This window comes from Lithobates pipiens, unplaced genomic scaffold (assembly GCF_037356315.1).
Source record: "Lithobates pipiens isolate NorthernLeopardFrog02 unplaced genomic scaffold, aLitPip1_a1.2 Scaffold_30, whole genome shotgun sequence".
In the NCBI taxonomy this organism is placed as follows: Eukaryota; Metazoa; Chordata; class Amphibia; order Anura; family Ranidae; genus Lithobates; species Lithobates pipiens.
In genome coordinates, this window is record NW_027507791.1 from 78,164,401 (window position 1) to 78,188,274 (window position 23,874).

A 23,874-nucleotide genomic window follows, 5' to 3' on the forward strand; every position below is an offset into this window, starting at 1 on the left:
AAACACACATGTCTGGTACTGGTACCGGTACTGACAGATAGCACTGGTTGGCGCTGACAGGTGGCACTGACAGATGACACTGATTGGCACTGACATGTGGAACTGATTGGAAGCACTGATTGGCACTGACAGATGGCACTTACGGGTGGCACTGACAGTCACTGATTGGCACTGAAAAACGGCACTGGCACTAATTGGAAGAACTGACAGAGGAGAACACAAGCCAATAGAATTGAGTCTGGGCGGGCCACTACGTGTATGTGGCTCTGCCCCCTTTCTTAAGCAGCCCAATAATTGGCTGGTGTTCAATAGCTGCTCAGTCCCACTCAGCCCCGACATCACTGATTAATTCTGACAGCTCCTCCCTCTCCCTGTATGCAGTTACAATAAATTACAGCGTCACACTCTGAGCGGATCTTACAAGCTCCAATATCGGCTCAATGTGAAACTGTCACATGGAGTACACATTGCATGGATCTAGATTCAGCATTTCACAGCAGCCCAGCAGGCAGATTTCCAGAAGCACCTGGCATGGGGCTACAAAAACATTGCACGGGTGATTAGGGTGTGCCCAGGCACACCTGGCACACCCCGTGTGCACACCTATGCTAAGACATATTAAGGTGCATCAAGAGCTTGGGCGTTAATTCATTTTTTTTGGGCAGAATAATAATTTACACCTCAAGAGAAGGGCAACTCAATTAATATGGGGACTGGAGTTCTCACTGGAGAAGAGACGCTTAAGAGGAGATATGATAGCAATATACAAGTATCTCAACGGTGATCCCACTGTAAGTATGACATTTTTCGATCCCGACCCCTTACCATGTGATCAGCTGTCACACGTGTTGGTCCCACGCGCACGTAAATAGCGATCGTCCCACAAGTGAGGTATCACCACGAACATCAGATCATTGGTGTTAATTCTAGCACTAGACCTCCTATGTAAATCTAAAGTGGTAACCTGTAAAGGATTGATAGTAAAATTGATGTAGTTTGACGCTGTTGTGCACAATTTTAAAGCGGCTGGGATGGGAAAAATTTAGATGAAGGGGGACACACGTTTTTAGCAAGGGTGGCCCGTCCATTAAGGGTTCATGGGCGTCGCCGCCCCATTTATGTGTCTGGCCTCTTTCAGGATGCCAGATGCATGTTTTCCAATTGGGGGTGGGGGGGTTTGAAGCACCTTATTAGAGCCAGAGGCTCTAATAGGCTTCAAAAAAGGTTGGGCTCGGTTCTCATTCTCTGCGACAGGTGTGTTACAATACTTAATGAATATATGCTATTTATACACTCTTGAGACCCGTTACCCGATTTGAAAGGACAGGCGATCCTATTGCATGCCTAGATGGAGGGGAGGAGATGCATGTGGAGGAAAGGACACAGGAGATGCTGCCCACAGCCCGCTGCTGATGCCCGATGCCCAACACCTAGATGGGTTTAGTGTCGGACTGACCGGCAGAAAGCGAGCGGGCGGGGGGGGAGGTTTGAGGTGCTGCCGAGCAAGAAAAAAAACAGCCGCCACTGGTTTTTATTCTTGCCTAGGGCAACACAAAACCAAAATACACCACTGGGCAGAAGGTTAGAGTAGTGACCTGCCTCTGGAGAAGAAGAAATCCACAAAGGAAAGAAGGAAATGTACGAATAAGGCGGTAGCAAATTTAGATCAACTTTAGCAAAAAAACAGCTGAACTCCAGCTAAAGCCCCATACACACTATTAGTTTTTCTGCTGAGTTTTTCCTTCAGATTTACCAAAACCATTTAGTGTAAGGGCCTGCCTGATTGCATACAAATTGAAACTCCTAAGATTTGACCTCATATTATATAGTTTTGGTAAATCTGAAGGAAAAACTCAGCAGAAAAACTGATAGTGTGTATGGGGCTTAACACTTTTAAGGTAGTTACTGCAAACAGCTTTTTTTTTTCTTTTCCCAGGGAAAACGATTTTACATAAATGAATCAAAGCTGATCATTGTAAACGCTTGGCCTGGTAAAGAAAAAAATAGCAGACTTACTGGCCAGATCACCAGGTGAAAACAAAGGTACAAATGCCTAAAAAAAAAAAACTAACACAGCCACCACTTCTAAGAACTATATATAGATTTAACCCCAGGGGATCCCTGTATTGAATGCAGATATGGTCGAGCGAGGGGAAAGATCCCTACCCACATAAACCTTTTATTTTTTATAGGACTGCTGGAACTCGGTGGACCTAGAAGTGATGAGCCTTTGCTGCTCCCAAATTATTCAGGGCCAGTTCCCTGGGCAGCATGGTAGCAGAGACATCAGTCTCCATTTAACAACCCCTGATGCCTCATTTAACTGGAATATCTGTTCTGGTAGAGGGAAGGGGCACATACTGCAGCAGTGAGAGGGTAAAGGTCACCCCTTTGAGAGTGATTAGATGACCCGATAGTCACTTTGTCACTAATTGGACAATTCAGAGAGGACTAAGGCTCTCATATTGAAGTCAGTGTAAACTGTAATGGGGAGCTTATATGTGTAAAAATAAGTGCAAACGTTAATACAATGTAAAAATAATGGACACATAATATACATACAGGCATATCATGCCCCATAGATTGTTCAATCTGCACACACTTTTTGTTACCCTCTGTACCCTTAGAGCAATCGTATCATACTCAAGTGGGCCAAGTTGTGTGTAAATATTCCTCAAGAGCTGCATTATGTCTACTGAGGGCCACATCTACCTAACTCCAGACAATTATTCTTGCACTTGAGTACTTAGAGATTCTTTAACCACTTGACCACTGGGCACTTAAACACCCTTAAAGCGGGAGTCCGCCGGGACTCCGCGTTTTTTTTTTTTGTTAAAAGCCAACAGCTACAAATACTGCAGCTGCTGACTTTTAAAATAGTGACACTTACCTGTCCAGCGCGCCCGCGATGTCGGCACCCGAAGCCGATCTCTAGATCGTAACTTGGGTGCTGCCGCTGCCATCTTGGGTATGGGAATCAGGAAATGGAGCCTTTCGGCTTCATTTCCCGGTTCCCTACTGCGCATGCGCGAGTCGCGCTGCGCAATAAGGACGGTCCCCGCTGCCTCTGGGATCTGTGTGTTTCCCAGCAGGCAGCGGGGCACTTGCGGAAGGGGGCGGGCACTTGCGGAAAGGGGCGTAATCTATGCCCCTTTCCGCAGAGAGCTATCCCGGAAGTGGGTGCAGTTACCTGGATTATCCAGGTAACTGCACCCCCCTCCCCCCTGAAAGGTGCCAATTGTGGCGCTGGAGGGGGGGAGGATTCCGATGAGCGGAAGGTCCATTTTAGGGTGGACCTCCGCTTTAATAACCAGACCAATTTTCAGCTTTCAGTGCTCTCACGTTTTGAATGCAACACCCATATGATTTTTTTGTCCTTTTTTTCACACAAATAGAGCTTTCTTTTGGTGGTATTTAATCACCGCTGGGTTTTTTATTTTTTGTGCTATAAAAGAAAAAAGACCGAAAAATTCTGTAAAAAAAGAATTTTTCTTCGTTTCTGTTATAAAATTTAGCAGATTAGTAATTTTTCTTCATAAATTTTGGCCAAAATTTATACTACTACATATCTTTGGTAAAAATAAGTACAAATTGGTGGATATTATTAGATCTTTGTGAAAGTTATAGAGTCCACAAGCTATGGTGCCAATATCTGAAAATTGGTCACATCTGAAGGACTGACGGCCTATCTCTATTTCTTGAGACCCTAACATGCCATAAAAGTACAAATACCCCCAAAATGACCCCTTTTTGGAAAGAAGATATTTCAAGGTATTTAGTAAGAGGCATGATGAGTTTGTGAAGTTGTAATTTTTTCCTACAATTCTTTGCAAAATCAAGATATTTTTTCCTTTTTTTTTTCCACAAAATTGTCATATTATCAGTTTATTTCTCACACACAGCATATGCATACCACAAATTACACCCCAAAAAGCATTCTGCTATTACTCCCGAGTACGACGATACCACATGTGTGAGACTTTTACACAGCGTGGCCACATACAGAGGCCCAACATGCAGGGAGCCCCATCAGGCTTTCTGGAGCACCCAGGCCAATTCTGACATTTCTCTCCTACATTTAAAAATCATAATTTATTTGCTAGAAAATTACAGAGAACCCCAAAACATTATATATGTTTTTTTAGCAAAGACCCTAAAGAATACAATGGTGGTTGTTGCAACTTTTTTTGGAAAAAAAAAACATTTTGTGCTTAAAAAATAAATAAAACAGTAAAGTTAGCCCAATGTTTTTACATAATGTGAAAGATAAAGTTACGCTGAGTAAATAGATACCTAACATGTCACTCTTCAAAATTGCACACGCTCGTGGAATGGCGCCAAACGACGCTACTTAAAAATCCCCATAGGCGACGCTTTAAATTTTTTTTATTGGTTACATGTTTTGAATTACAGAGGAGATCTAGGGCCAAAATTATTGCTCTCGCTCTAACGTTCGCAGCGATACCTCACATGTGTGTTTTGAACACCATTTTCATATGTGGGCGGGACTTACATATGTGTTCGCTTCTGCATGCAACCACATGGGGACAGGGGCACTTTAATTTTTATTTTATTTTTTATTGTTCATTTTACTTTATTTATTTTAGTTTGACATTTTTTTTCCATCATTTGGTTGACTTTCTGTGCATTGGTCCCTCTGTCTTTGCTGTGTGTGCGATTTTATTATCAACGTTGCAGCACATCGCAGGCAGATTTGGGGTGCCTTTGGTAGCGGAAAAGACTGAAGGCCCGATGACGGAACTCAGTTTTTTGGGTATAGTTATTGATGCAGAGGCAATGGGGGGTAGGCTGCCCAGGGGGAAGTTGGAAGATCTGCAGAACGAAATTCGGGAGATCCAAGGACTGCGGATAGTGCCGTTGAGGGTGCTGCAGTCGCTATTGGGTCAGTTGAATTTCGCCTGCAGGATAATCCCAATGGGGAGAGTGTTCTGCCAATGGCTTTCGGCAGCTACGGCAGGGATCAAGGCACCTAAGCATTTTGTTAGGCTCAACAAGGAGCACAGGGAGGACCTGCGTGTATGGTATGAGTTTCTGGAGTCATACAACGGCAGGTCAGTATGGATGTCAGGCCCGGTGAGTAACTTTGACGTGGAGTTAGCTACGGATGCTGCAGGATCCACAGGTTATGGGGCCTTCTTTCAAGGACAGTGGAGTGCGGGGCCTTGGCTTCAATCCTGGCAGCTGGGTTTACACAGAACCTAGTACTATTGGAACTGTTTCCAGTAGTGCTGGCGATGAAATTGTGGGGGGAGGCTTGTCGAGATCTGAAATTGACACTGAACTGCGACAACATGGGGGTGGTCCAAGTGATCAACCATATGTCGGCGTCGTCACCGCCGGTTATACGGCTGTTGCGTAGGCTGGTTTTGAGGTATCTGCATTTAAACATTTTCATCTACGCTGTTCACATTCCGGGGGTAGACAATAACCTGGCTGACGCACTGTCTCGATTTCAGTGGGACAGGTTCAGAGAGCTGGTCGCGGGCGCAGAGAAGAAGGGGCTTCCTTGCTCAGACTGGATTTGGGAGCTGGCATTGGAGTCGCCGCGGGATGGATTCGCCGGTCTGTGAGTGAGGCTACGTGGGCGTACTACAACAAGGTTTGGCAGGAGTGGTCATTGCTCATACAGGAGGCTGGTATTGGGATGGACAGGGCTGAGGTAAGGTTGTTGGTGTTATACTTTGTGGCCCGGCACATGGAAAGTGGGGGTTCAGTATCGGCCATCGATCGAAAGATGGCGGGCATGTTCTTCCTATTCAAGTTGATGGGGGGAGGAGATGCAACAAAGGATTTCTGGGTGAGGCAGACACTAAAGGGTTTTAAGAAAGATCGCAAACAATTGGATACGAGGTGCCCTGTCACGTTTGCCAATCTGCGGGCTATTTGTGGGAGGTTGGGAGTGGTGTGCACCTCTAATTACAAAGTGCATTTGTTCACAGCAGCCTTTTCACTTGCACTCTATGGGGCGTTTAGGGTAGGGGAGTTGGTGAGCCCGTCCTGGGGAATGGCAGGAGGTATTTTGGAGAGGGAAGTACGTTTGGAGGAGGATAGGGTGTGTTGTAGGCTGCGTAGGTCCAAGACGGTCCAAAAAGGTAAAGGGGTGGACATATGGCTGTTTGCACTGCCAGGTTCTGAGGTGTGCCCGGTAGGAGTGGTGCGGGAATTCCTAAAGATCAGAACAGCTGGTGGAGGCCCATTGTTATGGTATGAGGACGGGACCTACTTATTCAATTTCCAGTTTGTTTCAGTGTTTAGAAAATGCTTGACAATGGCGAGCTTTGACTGGGCACAGTACTTATCACACTCCTTCCGCATTGGAGCGGCTACCGAAGCTGCCAGATGTGAGTTGGATGAGGCGGTAGGTGGCAATCAAGGAGGTTTTGTTCTTATATTAGACCCCACATGGTGATTGAATAAAAAAATAAAAATAAAGGGGGAGGGGTGAGCAGTAGGGGGTTATGAAGGAATTGTGTCCATATGTATGAAGGCATAATGGGTATTGCTACCTTTTTTGTTATCGTCTCTTTTCAGATGGAGGTCCACAGCGCCTCGTCTGGATCATTGGGCACTCTTATGTGTGTTGGGGGGCTAGGAGAGGAGATGCTAGGCCTGATGGCCAACAGTTGGGCATTTCTCTGAGGGAAGCTTATTTGGGATGGTTGGGGGTGCCGAGGATGTAATGGGAGAGGGTAGCATGGGATGTGATGCGGTACGCTAGTCTGGACAGACCGCCGGATGTCTTAGTATTAAATGCGGGGGGCAATGACTTGGGGTTTCAGGGATCTGATCGCCGGCATCAAGGTGGATTTTTTGCAGTTCAGGGAGTCTTTTCCGGACAAGGTGTTGTTATGGTTGAACATCATGCCAAGGACAGTTTGGAGATGGGCCAGGTCAGTGGAGAGGATTCAGAAGACACGGATTTGTGTAAACAATGTGGTGGGGCGGTTTGTGGTCAAGCATGGTGGTATAGTGGTTAGACATATGGAGCTGGAGAAGAATGTCTGGCTTTACTTGAGGAAGGACTTGAGGAAGGATGGAGTTCATCTTTCTGATGTAGGGATAGACCTATGGACACTGGGATTAAAGGAGGGGATTCAAAGGGCTTTTATGGTGGGGAGGCGCCCTCAAGAGTAAGGTAGTCACCCTTTCGGGCTGTGGCGGTGTTGCTTGTTGGTCTCTGAGAGTGGCGGTAAACGTACGTGAGGAAAACGGGGTGGGGGGCTCATCTCGGGTTCAGCCCCTCCGGTGTATTCCAGCAAGGGGGCTTGAATTTGGTAACGATGGCACTGCGGGACAGTGGGTGTATACGAGCGGTACAGCTGAAGGTTAACAGGTTTAAAAATAGTCCCACAGTGGGTGCTGTTATATTCATATAGAAAAGGTGGGTCACCGCCAGAGACCAACAGACTGGGTTAAAAAGGTTATGATGGGTGTGGTTTATGTGATTTATGTGGTTGATATTTATATATTTATATATATATTATTTTGGTTGAATTGTTTTAATAAAGGCTGTTATGGCCAGTTATACTCCAAAAGCAAGGTGTGGTCTCCGTTATTTTAGGGGAGTAATTTTGGGAAGGGGAGTCTAGGTGCATAACAATTAGAGATGGGGGTCATTTGTCTTACACTGGTCAAGTGAGGCACGGAGTGGAAAGGGACTGAAAGGAATGATAACGGAGGGCTGGTCATGACAGTGTGGAGAAGGAAACACAGGATAGGGTTAATCTTATAGAAAGTTTGTGAAGAAAGAAGTGGGAGAAGGAACTTTGTGGAGAAAGGGGAGTGGTCGTATATAGGTGGAAGGAGGTGCCAGGTGGGGGGCTGTTGGAAGGAGAAAACACAGAAGGAGGCCGTTTTCCCACCCTCCCTCCCTGTTTTATGAGCATGTGTGCAATATAATTTGATGGTCTGTTGGTTTTCTTTTCTTTCTTTCAGAGAGAAGACGATCGTCATAACAGCATGGATGCGGTTACTTGGTTTGGCGGTGTTGCATGTTGGTCTCTGACAGTAGCGGTAAACGTACATGAGGAAAACAGGGTGGGGGGCTCATCTCAGCATCAGCCCCTCCGGTGTATTCCAGCAAGGGGGCTGGAATTTGGTAACGGTGGCACTGCGGGACAGTGGGTGTATACGAGCGGTACAGCTGAAGGTTAACAGGTTTAAAAATAGTCCCGCAGTGGGTGCTGTTATATTCAGACCAACAGACTGGGTTAAAAAGGTTATGATAGGTATGGTTTATGTGATTTATGTGGTTGATGTTTATATATTTATATTGGAGTTATTTTGGTTGAATTGTTTTAATAAAGGCTGTTATGGCCAGTTATACTCCAAAAGCAACGTGTGGTCTCAGTTATTTTAGGGGAGTAATAAGGGGAGTATAGGTGCATAACACTTAGAGATGGGGGTCATTTGTCTTACACTGGTCATGTGCAGGTAGAAAAAAGAAAGGGAGTAGCTGGTTATATATGATGGGCAGCACTGACAGTTGGGAAGAGCATAGAGAGGAGATTTGAGGAACACAAATGACGGTCATTACATTGTGGGTACAAAAATGACCACTAATGGCTAGAAGAATGAAATAGATTAGTCTAAATGATTTTCCAGCTTGACGTAAAATCATTCTCTGCAGACAGTCCTTTCAGCAAATGTTATCAACTCAATCATTTAGAGTACAGACCAGCCACAATTTAAATTATATCTGCTATTGTTTAAAGTACAAATGGTCAGAAAAGACTGACCACCCTAAAATAAAGCAGGTCACATAAAATGGTTACAAAACATCTAAGTATGATCCTTTTATGAATGATAACATACCAAATCTATAGCAAAACCTTATCGGCAGCCCTGTGCATGAGGCCTAATATGGAAGTACAACTGGCCCCCTCAGCTACACAGCCGGGCAGAATTACTGCTCATTGCTCAGTTATATATATATATATATATATATATATATATATATATATATATATATAAACATCAAGCTTGCTAAACTTTGGCCCTACTCATACTTGTTTATGGAGTGGGGTTATATAATTTTCCTGGGCCCTAGCAGGTCAACAGAGGGGCCCAGGTACACACAGAGGAAAGACTATTTCTTCATCTTCAGGGCGCATGTACATCATGCTGCCCCGCTATTCAATTAGTCCTTGCATGCAGAGTGATACTACGATTCTCCGCCAAGTGTTCTATCAAGAAATGCCCTCCGATGGGTCTACACATGCGCAGTATGCAACATCACTTCAGCAGATATGTTGATCAGCTGGCATGACGTAAACACGGATAAGTACAAGAGATAAGTAGGAAGTCACGCAGAGTTCAGAGATCAGTGGAAAGAGATGCAGACTTCAGAGAACAGTAGGAAGTGACACAGAGTCTAGATTTGTAGTGCGTGACGTAGAATGAGTGTGAGGGCACAGTGGGTACCCTCTCCCTTGGGGACTGTGTACATCGCATACATTGTACCCATGGATGATAGGCCACTGTCTTGACTACTGCAGCCCGGAACATCCCACAAGAACTGTAGTTTTTGGAGTTGCTCTGACCTGGTCCTTAACTGTAGCATTGTCAAAGCCTCAAATCTTTACAAATGTCCATTATTTTGGCTTTCAGATCATCAATTTCAAGGACAACATGTTCACTTTCTGCCTAATATGTAAACCCACGTTTAGGTGCCATTGTAACAAGATAATCATTGTTACTTATTATATCTTCAGTGGTTGACCGGTGTATAAACTTTTTCATCATCTTTCAGGCAAAACAGACAGTTAACCCTTGCAATGTAGAGGGAAACCTGCTGGTAACGTTTTTTATGCCCCGGAGTTCAGCTTTAACACCCATTTTGCTTGGGTTAGAAGGACTTAGACCATAGGACTTAAACCATAGCTTTTTCCTCAAGTGACAAGATCTGTGTGAGTAATAGTGATGGACGAACTTCCGACGGGACGTTTCACGATTGCTTACCGCGAACGTGGCCAAAAGTTCCTGAACCACAAGGTTCGTGGTGGACCCCATTGACTTTAATGGCAGGCGAACCTTAAAAACCTCCAGGTCATATTTTCAGCCACAAAATACTTACTAGCTGTGCACACATAATCCCACAACATGGACACTGACATAACAAAGATATTAAGTGAATCTGGGATTGACATCGACGAGCATTCTTTGTTTATCTGTGAAATTTTGACAATTCAGGAGCGCATGAAGGCCATGGAGGAGAGGCAAGGTCAGGGCAGGCTATGAAGGGGGTGCAGGAGATGATCAGTGCCACAGTCAGGGCAGTGCAGTCCTGTGCCAGTGTCCCAGTGTGCCAACCTGTGCTTGAGCCCCTCCCTCTGCCCGGCCCTTACCCCCACCTATGCAGGGCTCCACTGCGGTGGTCCGGAGGTGCCAGTCCAGTGCTGATCCAGCACCAAGATAGAGAGAGAGCACTGACACCAGCACCGTGATAGAGAGCACTGACACCACACCAGCACCGTGATAGAGAGCACTGACACCAGCACCGAGATAGAGAGCACTGACACCACACCAGCACCATGATAGAGAGCACTGACACCACACCAGCACCATGATAGAGAGCACTGACACCACACCAGCACCGTGATAGGGAACATTGACACCACACCAGCACCGAGATAGAGAGCACTGATACCAGCAACTCGCTGTGGGACCCAAAAATATGACACGGCTCAACCTCTTCAAACAGGAGAATCGTTTATAGAGTTATGCATATACATGGTCTACTGGTCACATGTGTTGAATTCCTCCGAGATCCATGCCTCATTCATTTTTATAAATGTGAGGTAGTCAACACTGTCGTGAGCTAGGCGAGTGCACTTATTGGTCACAATCCCCCCTGCTGCAATGAACGTCCTTTCGGACAGGACACTGGACAAGGGACAAGCCAACAGTTCCATTGCAAATTGGGCAAGCTCTGGCCAGAGGTCAAGCCTGCCCACCCAGTAGTCCAGGGGTTCATCACTTCTCAGAGCGTCCACATCGGCCGTTAACCCAATGTAGTCGGACACCTGTCGGTCTAGGCGTTCCCTGATGCTGGATCCGGGTGACACCTGTTGATGGGTCAGCTGAAAGAATGATCTCATATCAGAAGTGACCAACACATCTTCAAACCGCCCTCTTCTTGCAGGCGCTGTTGGAATGGTACCCGCAACTCTTTCTCTGGGAGTGGGAATTCCTCTGCCAGCGCAAAAGCAGAATGCAGCATTTCTCTAAGCAAGGCCTGGAAGTGCTCCATTCTGACGGCCTTCTGTGATGGTGGTAACATTTCCGCCATTTTGTGTTTGTACCGGGGGTCTAAGTACGTTGCCACCCAGTACTGGTCCTTGACCTTTATGCTTTTTATACGGGGGTCCCTGCAGGGCCGGATTAACATAGGGGCTTGTGGAGCTGCAGCTCCAGGCCCCTCCCTCAATATAGGCCCATGCCAGTGGCTTATCACTATCTGTAGCCTTCTTGAAGGAAGAGGAGCCCTCTGTGCACGGCACACATGGAGGAGACAAGTGTTAGTCTCTGCAGATGTCTGACTCCTATCACAGGATCTGTTAGGCCCCTTTCACACGGGGCGGATCAGTAAAGATCCGCCCCGTGATGATCCGCTCGCTCAGCGGGGATCGCTCCGTTGTCCCCGCTGAGCCGGCTGCGGACAGGGCGGTCTCCGCACACTGTGCGGGGACCGCCCTGTCAGCTCTCCGCTCTCCTCTATGGGGATCAGACGAGCACGGACCGTGTGTCCGTGTTCATCCGATCCGCTCTGCAGACGGACAGAAAAATAGGATTTTCCTCCGTCTGCAGAATCGGACATTTGCGGAGGCGGACAATAGCGGGTGTCTGCGGATGCTCATCCGCAGACACCCGCTATCCCATAGGGATGAATGGATGTCCGTATTTCATCCGCAAACGGATGGATGAAATACGGACATACCATCAGCATGTGTGAAAGGGGCCTTACACTCACACAGATCCTCTGTGTCTGGCAGCTGTCTGGGGGAGGGGCGCTGATGTTCTTCTCACAGCAGAAGCCCGGGAGGAAGGACATCTCCCATGCTGCTGACATAAGGTTAGTCAATTTGTCAGGGAGGTGTTATGTAATTATTGTGCTAGGGAACACACTTCTGCTTCCCCCTGTAATGTGCTCTCTTGTACCCAGTGCCCCCCTTGTAGTGTGCTCTCTTGTGTCCAGTGCCCACCATGTCATGTGCTGTGCATTGCAGTGCCCACCATGTCGTGCTGTGCCCACCATGTCGTGCTGTGCCCACCATGTCATGTGCATTGCAGTGCCCCCATGTAATATGCTGTGCCCAGTATGTCATTTGCTATGCATTGCAGTGCCCTCCATGTAATGTGCTGTGTGTTGCATTGCTCTTCATGTGATGTGCAGTGTCCACTATTTCGTGCTTTGCCTTGCAGTACCCACCATGTAATGTGCAGTGCCCACCATGTCATGTACTGTGCCATGCAGTGCCCATCATGTCATATGCTGTGCCTTGCAATGCCCGCTATATAATTTGCTGTGTCCACCATGTCATGTGCTGTGCCATGCAGTGATCCCGCCATGTAATGTGCGGTGCCCAACATGTAATGTGCTGCTCCATGCACTACCCACCATGTCATGTGCAGTTCCTACCATGTCATGTGCTGTTCTGTGCCCACCCTGCCATGTGTTGTGCTCAGCATGTAGTGTGTTGTGCCCACTGTGTAATGTGCTGTGCTGTTCAGCAGTGCCCACCATGTAATATGCCAGTCCTAACATGTAATGTGCAGTTGCATTGCCCACCATGAAATGTGCTATGCCATGCAGTGCCCACCATGTCATGTGCTGCGCCATGCAGTGGCTACCATGTAAAGGGAAGCCCGAAAACGCAGGCTGGACGGAGGTGCAGGGCTGGCATGACTGATGCTAGGTAGCCCCTATAGGGTTAAACCTAGTGAGAAGACAGAGGGAGGGGTGGAGCGGCAGGAAGGAAAGAGGAGAGGGCGGAGCGATATAAAAGTAAGGGGAGGAGCTACGGCAGGAAGCGTGGGGTCACAAGGAAGAAGTTGATCAGGCGTGAGGACACACAGGACAAGCTCCGGCGGCACGGCGACACCGCGGGCGGGAAGGGTGGGTTTTTAGCACACGGGGAGGCTTTTGCTGGACTGTCCTAACATGGGGGACGTGGCGGAGCTTTTGGAGCGGCTCCGGGCGGCAGCGGGAACACGCGGGACGGACTGGTTACAAGAGCAGGTGACGGCCATTACACGTGCGGCGGCGGGGGGGCCAGTAGAGGGGGGGGATGGCACACCACGCGCTCGGCGGTCCAGGCCTCCGGAGCGCTTCTCACCTGGCCCCTCCACCAGAGTCCAGCGCCCTACCAGGAGCCCGATAGCGGACCCGCCGCCCCCCCCCCCGCGAAACGGTCTTCAGCGGGGGCTCGGGGGGGGTCCGGGCGGAATCCTATTCGTGGGCGGGACTCGGGGAGTGGGGGCTTGGAGTCAGCAGTCACCCCCTCCCCACCGGCGCGGTCAGGGGACGGACGGAGCACGGTCCCCCTTGCGGCCGCGGTGCTGCCGCCGCGGGGGGAGACCCGGCGGAGGAGATCCAGCGACACACCTGCGCGTCCGCTACCAGACGCGGCGGGCAGGTCGGAGCGGAGCGGAAGTGGAGCCCGGAGGGTGGACGGGGACAGGCCTACGGGGCCCGCACGGGGACGCAGTGCGGGCGCCTTGCTCGGCAGGAGGGTCGGTCGGGCCTGCTGCGACGACAGAGCATCTACTAGCACAGCTGCTGCACCCCCGGGCTGCTCCACGGCCGGAGGGTCTGCTACGCCTATGCCGTCCGAGGCAGATGCGCGTTCCGAAGGGGAGCTGTCGGGTTCCGAAGAGGACGTCCTGGGTCGAGTGGCGGCGGCTGGAGTTTCCGGAGGGAAGGCTGACGGGAGGGGACCCACGCAGCCAGGTAAGGGGCTTCATTTTCCTTCTCACGTTTTGCCTGATGCTTTGGGGGGTCTGTCGGGGGGAGTAGGTGGGGGCGCGGCATGGGGCCGCGCGGGGGGGGGGGTGCCGCGGGAGGCAGGCGGTTTGCCTGCCTCAGGCGGGACCCAGGGATCGTTGCAGGCGCTGTTGGGGGGTTTACAGGATCTGCTGCAGAGGTTTGCTGCCGGGGCGTCCGCGGGCCCCCCGCAGGTTGCACCTTGGGTGGGTGGTCTGGGGGCTGGGTTGGGCTCGAGTTCCCTTCCGGGGGACGGGGCGTCCCGTGGGGGTGAGGTATTACAGGGGCCCGGGGCTGGGGTGTTAGCGTCGCTGGAGGCGGGCTCCCCCTCGGGGGTGCAGGCGCCGGTGTCCGGGAGTGTGGAGGTAAGTTCGCGGCAGGAGGCGACGGTGGCTGGAGCATCCTCGGTAAGTACGGGGGACGACCTGACGGCAAAGGAGGCCGCGGCTCGGGTGGATTTGGTGCGGCTGGCGGACGCGGCTAGGTGTGAGGTTTATGTCTGTTACGAAGGGCCGTTGGGGGCACATCTCAAGCAGGAGGTGCGGGATAAGATCAAGAAGGGTGAGTATGTGGAGATCTTTTCGTTGCTTCCCTTGGAAAAATTCAATTTGGATAGGGTAAAGCCAGATAGCTCCAAGAAAGATGATGAGGAGAAGAGGCGGTATCGGCTGATACCGCGGACTTTCCCCAATTGGCTGCAGGCGTTTGCCATTCTGGCCAGCGTGATTGGCGAAACGGCGCCGGAGCATTGCTCGGCCCTGTTTTGTTACATGGACGCTATCGGGGAGGCGCATAGGGTGTATGGGGGTACGGCTTGGCTGCGTTACGACGAGCAGTTTAGGCAACGGCGGGCGGTGCGGCCTGATATTCGGTGGGACCACAAGGATATCAGCCTTTGGATGCGGTTGATGGCGTCGGCGCGGACGCCGTCGCAGTTTTTTCAGGGGGGGGCCGGGGGAACCCCCGCCTCTGGACTTCCGGCCGGGAAAAAAATGGGCGTTTGCTGGCAGTTTAACGAAGGGGCCTGCAAGTTCGGGGGGTCCTGTCGATTTAAACATGAGTGTTCCGGTTGCGGTGGCTCTCACTCCCTCTCCTGTTGTTTTAAAAAAGGCAAGCGTGCCGGGGGAACCTGCGTTCAAGGGGAGCAACCCCGGTGAGGGTGGAAAGGATGCGTCCTTTTCTAAATAGGTACCCGGACAAAAGGGCGGCGCAGGTGCTGGGGGAGGGGTTTGCGGTGGGGTTTCGGATTCCGTGTTCGTTAGAAGTTGTTCCTCCGTTGGCTAGGAACTTGAGATCCGCCTTGCAGCATTCCGGGGGTGGTTAGCGAAAAATTGGCTAAGGAGGTTGCCTTGGGTAGGATGAGTGGCCCGTTCGTGGAACAGCCGTTGCCGGTTTTGGTGGTGTCGCCGTTGGGGGTGGTGCCTAAGAAGGAGCCTAACAAGTTCCGGCTTATCCATCATCTGTCCTTCCCAAAAGGGGGTTCCGTGAACGATGCCATCGATCCCGAGGCCTGCACGGTGTCTTACACGTCGTTTGACGCGGCGGTGGGCTGGGTGCGGCATTACGGTAAGGGGGCCCTTATGGCGAAGTCTGACATTGAAGCGGCTTTTCGGCTGTTGCCGGTGCACCCGGAGAGCTTTTGGCTCTTGGGGTGTTCTTGGCAGGACCGGTTTTACGTGGACCAGTGCTTGCCCATGGGCTGTTCCGTCTCCTGTGCCTTGTTTGAACTGTTTAGTTCATTCTTGGAATGGGTGGTGCACGACGTGTCGGGCTGGGCGTCGGTGATTCACTACCTGGACGACTTTCTTGTCGTGGGCCCCCCGTCCCCCAATGTGTGTGCGATCCTGTTGGCCACGTTGCAGCACATTGCGGATCGTTTTGGGGTGCCGTTAGCGGCCGACAAAACAGAGGGGCCGGCCACGGTCTTGAGTTTTTTGGGCATTGAAATAGACACCGAGGTGATGGAGTGCCGCTTACCGGAGGACAAAGTCGAGGGACTGAAGCAGGAGCTGAGGGAATTGGTCGGCGTGCGGAAAGTGCAGCTGCGGAAGTTGCAGTCGGTCCTGGGTAAGTTGAATTTTGCTTGCCGGATCATTCCGATGGGGCGGATATTTTGCCGACGGCTGTCGGGGGCTACGGCGGGTGTTCTGGTTCCGACCCACTTCATTCGGTTGACAAGGGAACATAGGGAGGACTTGAGGATTTGGCAGACTTTTTTGGAAGGCTTCAACGGACGGTCGGTGTGGATGAAGGGGCCGGTGAGTAATTTTGACGTGGAGTTGGTGACGGATGCGGCAGGGTCAGCGGGCTATGGGGCCTTTTTTCAGGGGCAATGGAGCGCGGAGGCGTGGCCCCGGTCGTGGGTGGAGGCGGGGTATGCGAAGAACCTGGTGCTGCTGGAATTGTTTCCGGTGGTGCTGGCTATGGAACTGTGGGGGGAGTCATGCCGGGATCTGAAGATCAGGTTGCACTGTGACAACATGGGCGTGGTGCAGGTGATCAATCGGATGTCGGCGTCTTCGCAGCCGGTGATCCGGCTGCTGCGCCACCTGGTGCTGAGGTGTTTGCAAGCGAAAGTATTTTTGTATGCAGTTTACGTACCGGGGGTGGACAATAACCACTGGACTATTCCAGTGGGAGCGGTTTCGGGCGTTGGCTCCGGAGGCGGCGAGCGAGGGGATCCCCTGCCCGGGGTGGCTCTGGGAGGTTGCGTTGGAATCGCCACGGACTGGATCAGGAGGTCGGTGAGCGGTGCGACCTGGGCGGCATACAGTAAGGTGTGGAAGGAATGGATGACTTTACACGGCTAGCGGACGCTGAGCTGGGTGGGGGTGGCGATCAGGGGCTGTTGGTGTTGTGCTTTGTAGCTAAGATCATGGAACGCTTGGGGTCGGTGTCCTTGCTTGAGCGTAAGCTTGCGGCGCTGGCCTTTTGGTTTAAGTTGCGGGGGGAGGTTGATCACACAAAAAGTTTTTGGGTCAAGCAGGCGGTTAAGGGGTACAAGAAGGGCAATCCACGAAGGGATATGAGGAGGCCGGTGACCTTCCAGGTCTTGCAGGTTATCTGCGAGCGGTTGGGGGAACAGTGCACTTCTGATTATGAGGTGCGGTTGTTCCGAGCGGCTTTTTCGTTGGCGTTTTTTGGGGCTTTTCGGGTGGGGGAGTTGGTCAGTCCGGCAAAGACTGTTGGGGGGGGTCTGTTGGGTCAAGATGTGACCTTGGGAGCTGATAGGGTGCGTTTGCGGCTGCGTAGGTCCAAGACGGATCAGACTGGGACTGGGGTGGACGTATGGTTGTTTGCGCTGCCGGAGTCGGGATTATGCCCGGTGAGGGTGGTTTCAGAGTTCCTGGGGGTTCGGCCGCAAGGGGTGGGCCCGTTGCTGGTGCATCAAGACGGCACCTTTTTATCTCGTTTTCAGTTTGTGGCTGTGTTTAGGAGGTGTCTGCGGGCCGGGGGTTTGGATTGCTCTCAATTTGCCTCCCACTCCTTCCGCATTGGGGCAGCCACTGAGGCGGCCAGGTGCGGGTTGGACGAGGCTGTGGTCAAGAGGATTGGGCGCTGGGAATCACGGAGGTTTCGGTCGTACGTGCGGCCACACCTGATGTAAGCGGAGTTCGGGGTTTGGTTCATGTTTTACAGGTGGTGGGGGGGGGTGTATGTGTTAAGGGGTCGTGGTCGGGTTTTGCAAAGTTGCTTTAGTATGTTGTTTTTTCCTTTCAGATGGAGGTCGCGAACGCCTCGTCTGGATTTTGGGGCACTCCTATGTTTTTTGGGGTGCCAGGAGAGCAGATGTCAGGCCGGAAGGAAGGCAGCTGGGGATTTCCCGGGGGGAGGCAAGCATACGGTGGTTGGGGATCCCCGGGCTTAAATGGGAAAGGGTGGTGCCGGAGTTTCATAGGTACGCCAGACTGGATAGGCCCCCGGATGTGTTGGTGTTGCATGTGGGGGGGAATGACTTGGGGGTCCGGTCCACCAGGGACATCGTTTCGGATGTAAAGAGGGATTTTCTCATGCTCCGGAGGGATTTTCCGAGTATGGTGGTGATCTGGTCGGACATTGTTGCGCGGACCGCATGGCGTATGGCTCGCTCGGTGGTTCGACTCAACAAGGCTAGGATTAAGGTTAATAAGGCCCTGGGGAGGTTTGTGTCCCGGAATGGGGGATTGGTGATACGGCACACGGAGTTGGAGGTGAATGTGGGCATGTACCTTAGGGGGGATGGAGTACATCTCACGGCAGTAGGAACTGACCTTTGGACCCTGGGGGTGCAGGGGGGGGTTGAGAGGGCTCTGCGGGTGTGGAGGGGCCCTTAAGGCTAAGGTGGTCATCCTTGCGGGCGGTGGCGGTGTCTTTGGTCTTTGACGGGGTAAAGGAAATTAGGTGATGGAACGGTGTGGGGGGCTCATAGGTGGTATGTCCCCCTTTTTTGGTGTATCCCAGTGGAAGGGTAGGCTGGGATACGGGTTTGGTGACACTGCGGGAAGGTGGGGGTTGTCTCCGGGCTGTTAAACGGCCGGAGGCCTTGTATGGTACAAAAGTTGGTCCCGCAGTGGGTTTGGAAAAGGGTAACGTTAAATGGAACCGAGGTACCGTCAAAGACCAAACGACTGGGAGTTGTAATTGCTGCTGCAATATATATATATATAAGTATGTTTCTATTTAACATTAAAGTTATTTATTAAAGTTATTTATTTTATTTTGGTTAAAGGTTTTGGTTAAATAAAAGGCTGCTATGGCCAATTTATACTCCAAACTCCGGTGTGGTCTATTTATTGGGAATGGGGGAGGGAAAATGGAACGGTACAGGTATGGGTAGTAAAAGGGAATATTTACGGAAGGGGTAATTACCGAATGCATAGGTCAAGGGAAGCCCGAAAACGCAGGCTGGACGGAGGTGCAGGGCTGGCATGACTGATGCTAGGTAGCCCCTATAGGGTTAAACCTAGTGAGAAGACAGAGGGAGGGGTGGAGTGGCAGGAAGGAAAGAGGAGAGGGCGGAGCGATATAAAAGTAAGGGGAGGAGCTACGGCAGGAAGCGTGGGGTCACAAGGAAGAAGTTGCCCGCCCACCCGCCCCTTTAGGTTAAGATGCTATGTTTGTTTTTCAGGTTGTTGTCGGTTGTCTCATTTTTCTTGCAGGTTCGGTTGAGGAGGTCGTCATAGCAGTGGAAGGCGGTGTCTTTGGTCTTTGACGGGGTAAAGGAAATTAGGTGATGGAACGGTGTGGGGGGCTCATAGGTGGTATGTCCCCCTTTTTTGGTGTATCCCAGTGGAAGGGTAGGCTGGGATACGGGTTTGGTGACACTGCGGGAAGGTGGGGGTTGTCTCCGGGCTGTTAAACGGCCGGAGGCCTTGTATGGTACAAAAGTTGGTCCCGCAGTGGGTTTGGAAAAGGGTAACGTTAAATGGAACCGAGGTACCGTCAAAGACCAAACGACTGGGAGTTGTAATTGCTGCTGCAATATATATATATATAAGTATGTTTCTATTTAACATTAAAGTTATTTATTAAAGTTATTTATTTTATTTTGGTTAAAGGTTTTGGTTAAATAAAAGGCTGCTATGGCCAATTTATACTCCAAACTCCGGTGTGGTCTATTTATTGGGAATGGGGGAGGGAAAATGGAACGGTACAGGTATGGGTAGTAAAAGGGAATATTTACGGAAGGGGTAATTACCGAATGCATAGGTCAAGTGCTGTACTCACCATGTAATGTGCTGTACATTGTCCACCATGGCATGTGTCGTGCAGTGCCCACAATGGAATGTGCTGTGCAGGGCTCACCATGTCATGTGTGGTGTCCACTATTTAATATGCTGTGCTCACAATGTAATTGTCTGTGTTGTGTCATGCAGTGCCCACCAATGTGCCCAATGGAATGTGGTGTGCAGGGCTCACCGTGTCATGTGCGGTTTCCACCATTTAATGTGCTGTGCAGTGCCCACAATGTCATACAGTGCCCACTATGCCATGTGCAGTACTCAACATATAATATGCTGTACCCACCATATAATGGGCTGTGCAGTGCCCACTTGTAATGTGCAGTGCTCACTATGTAATGTGCTCAGCTGTGCCCACCATGTAATGTGCTGTGTTGTGCAGGGCTCACCATGGCATATGCGGTGTCCACCATTTAATGTGCTGTGCTCACAATGTAATGTGCTGTGCTGTGTCATGCAGTGCCCACCTTGTCATGTGCTGTGCCCGCCATGTCATGTGCTGTGCCCACCGTGCAATGTGCTGTGCCCACCGTGCAATGTGCTGTGTTGTACCAACCATGTTATGTGCTGTGCCCACCATATAATGTACTGTGCCTACCTTGTAATGTGCTGTATTGGGCAGTGCCAACCATGTAATTTGCTGTGCTTTGCCCACCATTAAATGTGCTGTATCTGCAATGTACTGTGCTATCCCCCCCATGTAATGTACTAAGCTGTGCTGCACCCCCTCATCCCCTCTCTTTCACCCTGTTCTCTCTCACCACCTTCATCCCCCATTTTCTCTCTCTCTCATCCCCTTCAACCCCCTATTTCCCAACACCCTCTCTCTCTCCCTCTCATCCTCTCTCTATTCCCCTTTTTCTCACCCCCTCTCTCTTTTCCCCTCCCTCTCATCCCCTCTCTTTCAGCTCCCTATCTCGGTATCACCCCCCCCCCCCCCCCCCTGTGTGCATTTTCATTTTATTTATTTTCATAAAAGGGCCCACCAAAATCCTTAGCACCAGGCCCATGATGCTCTTAATCTGGCCCTGGGTCCCTGTTAAAACACTGGAGCATGAAGGCCCCCATTTGCACTAAACTGGAAGTGGTGTGGTGGCCTGGCTCCTGCTCATCTTCCTGGATAATGTTGTCCTCCTCGTTCTCCTCTCCCCATCCACGGACAACAACAGGGATCCCAGAAAGGTTTAAAGCATGCTCTTCTTGCTCCTCCTCATCCACCCCGGCACCATCCTCCTCTGACTCCTCTTCAGACTCCTGCATGCATCGCCCATGAGCAGACACTGGCGCGGTGAAAAAAAAACAAGCTCCCCAGAATCTGTTCTGCCGCAGAGTTCGTACAGGTAGTCCTTAACTGCACATTTCTGCTGGAGCAGCCTATCAAGCATATAGAAGGTTGAGTTCCATCGCGTCGGGCAAATAAGACATCTGACCAGCAGATTGTGTAAGATATTCTGAAATGGGCCGAGATTTTCCTTGCCTGCCGCAAGATGTCCTGGACCCCAGGGTATTTCATAGTTATTTAGGTTGAATAAAGACACCAGTCCATCCTGAGTGAGTGTCTACAATTGTCCCTATCCCTGTACATTGCACACTCATGTCGGTCCCTACCCTCAAGGAGTTCTCAATCCAAGGTCCCCATTCATATACAAGGGCCAATTTTAGACAGAAGCCAAATAACCTACCTGCATGTCTTTGGATTGTGGGAGGAAACCGGAGTACCCAGAGGAAACCCACGCAGGCACAGGGAGAATATGCAAACTCCAGGCAGGTAGTGTCATGGTTGGGATTTGAACCAGCGACCCTTCTTACTGCCAGGTGAGAGTGCTAACCACTACACCACTGTGCTGCCCATTTGACAACGAATCGCTGCACGACCAAGTTTAAGACGTGTGCTATGCATGGCACGTGTGTAATTTTGTCCTGTTTCAATGCGCTAAGCAGATTGGCACCATTGTCACACACCACTTTACCAACTGTCAAATTGAGCAGTGTTAGCCACTGATCTGCCTGTGAATGCAAAGCTGAAAGGAGTGCAGGGCCAATGTGGCTCATGGCTTCCAGGCACAACAGATGCAGCACAGCATGGCAACGTCTCACCTGGCATGTCGAATAGGTTATGGGGATCTTGAGTGGCGCAGCAGAAGAGACGCTAGCAGCGGAAAAGGAGGAGTCAGCCGAGGAGGAGAGGGAGGATGGAGTAGGAGGAGCAGAAGAAGAGCCAGGCCTGCATGCAATCCATGGCGGTAAAACCAAATCTACATGGGTGCTATGTGTTACATGCTTGACGGCCGTCAGAAGGTTCACCCAGTGGGCAGTTAAAGTTATATACCTTCCCTGCCTTTGTTTGCTAGACCACGTGTCTGTGGTCAGAGGTATCTTGGCACCGACACTGTGTGCCAGAAATACATTCACTTGCCGCTGAACATGGCCATATAGCTCTGGGATGCCCTTCTGTGAGAAATACTTCCTTCCTGGGACCTTCCATTGTGGTGTTATAATGGCCACAAATTTTCGAAAGGCCTCCGAGTCCACCAGTTTATATGGCAGTAGTTGGCAGGCATCATATCAGTTCTGACAAGCCAGCTGTCAACCGTTGGGCAAGAGGGTTATCCGGCGTCATCATGTTTTTTTTATGTTGAACATTTGGCCCACGGAAGCCTGCCTTTTTCCAGAAAAACGTGAGGACGGCATGATGGAAGGTGGAGTGGAGGACAATTCTGAGGAGAAGGAGAAGTAGAAGAGGCTGGATGGTGAGAGCCGGGAGTGTGGCTTTGTGGGTTCCATTGCTCCCACTGGGCTCGGTGATGGCAGCTCATGTGCCTTCTTAATTCGGTCGTTCCTAGGTGAGTGTTGGGCTTACTGCGACTTATGCGTTGAAAAGGCTGCAGATGGCAACACTATTGTCAGCAGCGGACACGTTAAAAAAAGCCCACACCCTGGAGCCATCTGCCGGCATCCTGGGAGCACCAGATGTGACCGTACATGGTTGATGCCTCGCTCCTGATACATTAGCAGTCTGGTTTTCCCTCCTGTGCAATGTAAGTTTCGCCTGCTTCTCCTCCCTATCTGCTGGTCCATATCTCCCTCTGAACTCCCCTCCTCTTCCTCTCTTGTGGGCACCCACGTGACATCACTAGACACGTCATCATCGACGTCACCTTCCCCACCGCTATAATTAGAGATCTTGGAGTAGGCAGCAAAAGCGGGGACCAACCTCCTTCGGCTGATCTGGGTACTGTCGTCAGACTGCTGAGTGGCGGTTGTTGCTACCTCCTCTTCCTGATCCAATGCCAATAATGGCAACGCATCGGCAATGTCTTGTGATGGATCAGAAAATAATTCCTGTGACTCAAGCGGAGGGTATATGGTGGTGGTGATGTTGGTGGTAGTGTCTTTGGGGGTGCACACAGCAGAGAGTGAAGAGGGTGCAGATCGAGAGGATGAGGAGGGTGCAGAAGAGTAAGGCTTAGTGAGCCATTTAACCAAGTCTGGTGTGTCCTTTGATGTAATCGAACGCACCTTATGCAATTTGCCACTTTGGCTCAAGCCTGTTGCTCCTGCCCTACCCCTATCAACCCTGTGGAAGGGCCTGCCTCTTCCTCTGCCTGTCATTTTTTTAAATGGCCCTGTGACAAAAGTCTCTAGAGAAGGACAGTATATGTGGAAGAAGGTATATAACACCCCGATTCAATCTGTTGTTTTGGGGGGCCACTGGTCTATCACAGCAGTTATAATACTTTTTTCTAATTGTGTTTGTCACTCTTTGTAGTATTGCTGCAGAACCGCTCAGCAGTCACAATGCTGCACAGTGAAAATGCACTATACTAGGCTTTCTATATTTTAAAATATTTTATACGTGTATTACACCTCTATATACTGCACACCAAATAGTACACCTATACCAGTCCTTAAAAGGACCTTTGTGGACCTAGTAGTTTCTAGCTAGTAGCTAGTGAATTGCAGGTTGTCCCTGCTCCAAAAACCAAACTGTCCCTACAATGAGAAACGACAGCTGCAGAATCGGTCAGCAGCACTGCATGCAGTGCACTATAATATGCTTTCTATATTTGAAAGAAAGTATATTATACGTGTATTACAACCCTATATACTGTACACCTATACCAGTCCTTAAAAGGACCTTTGTGGACC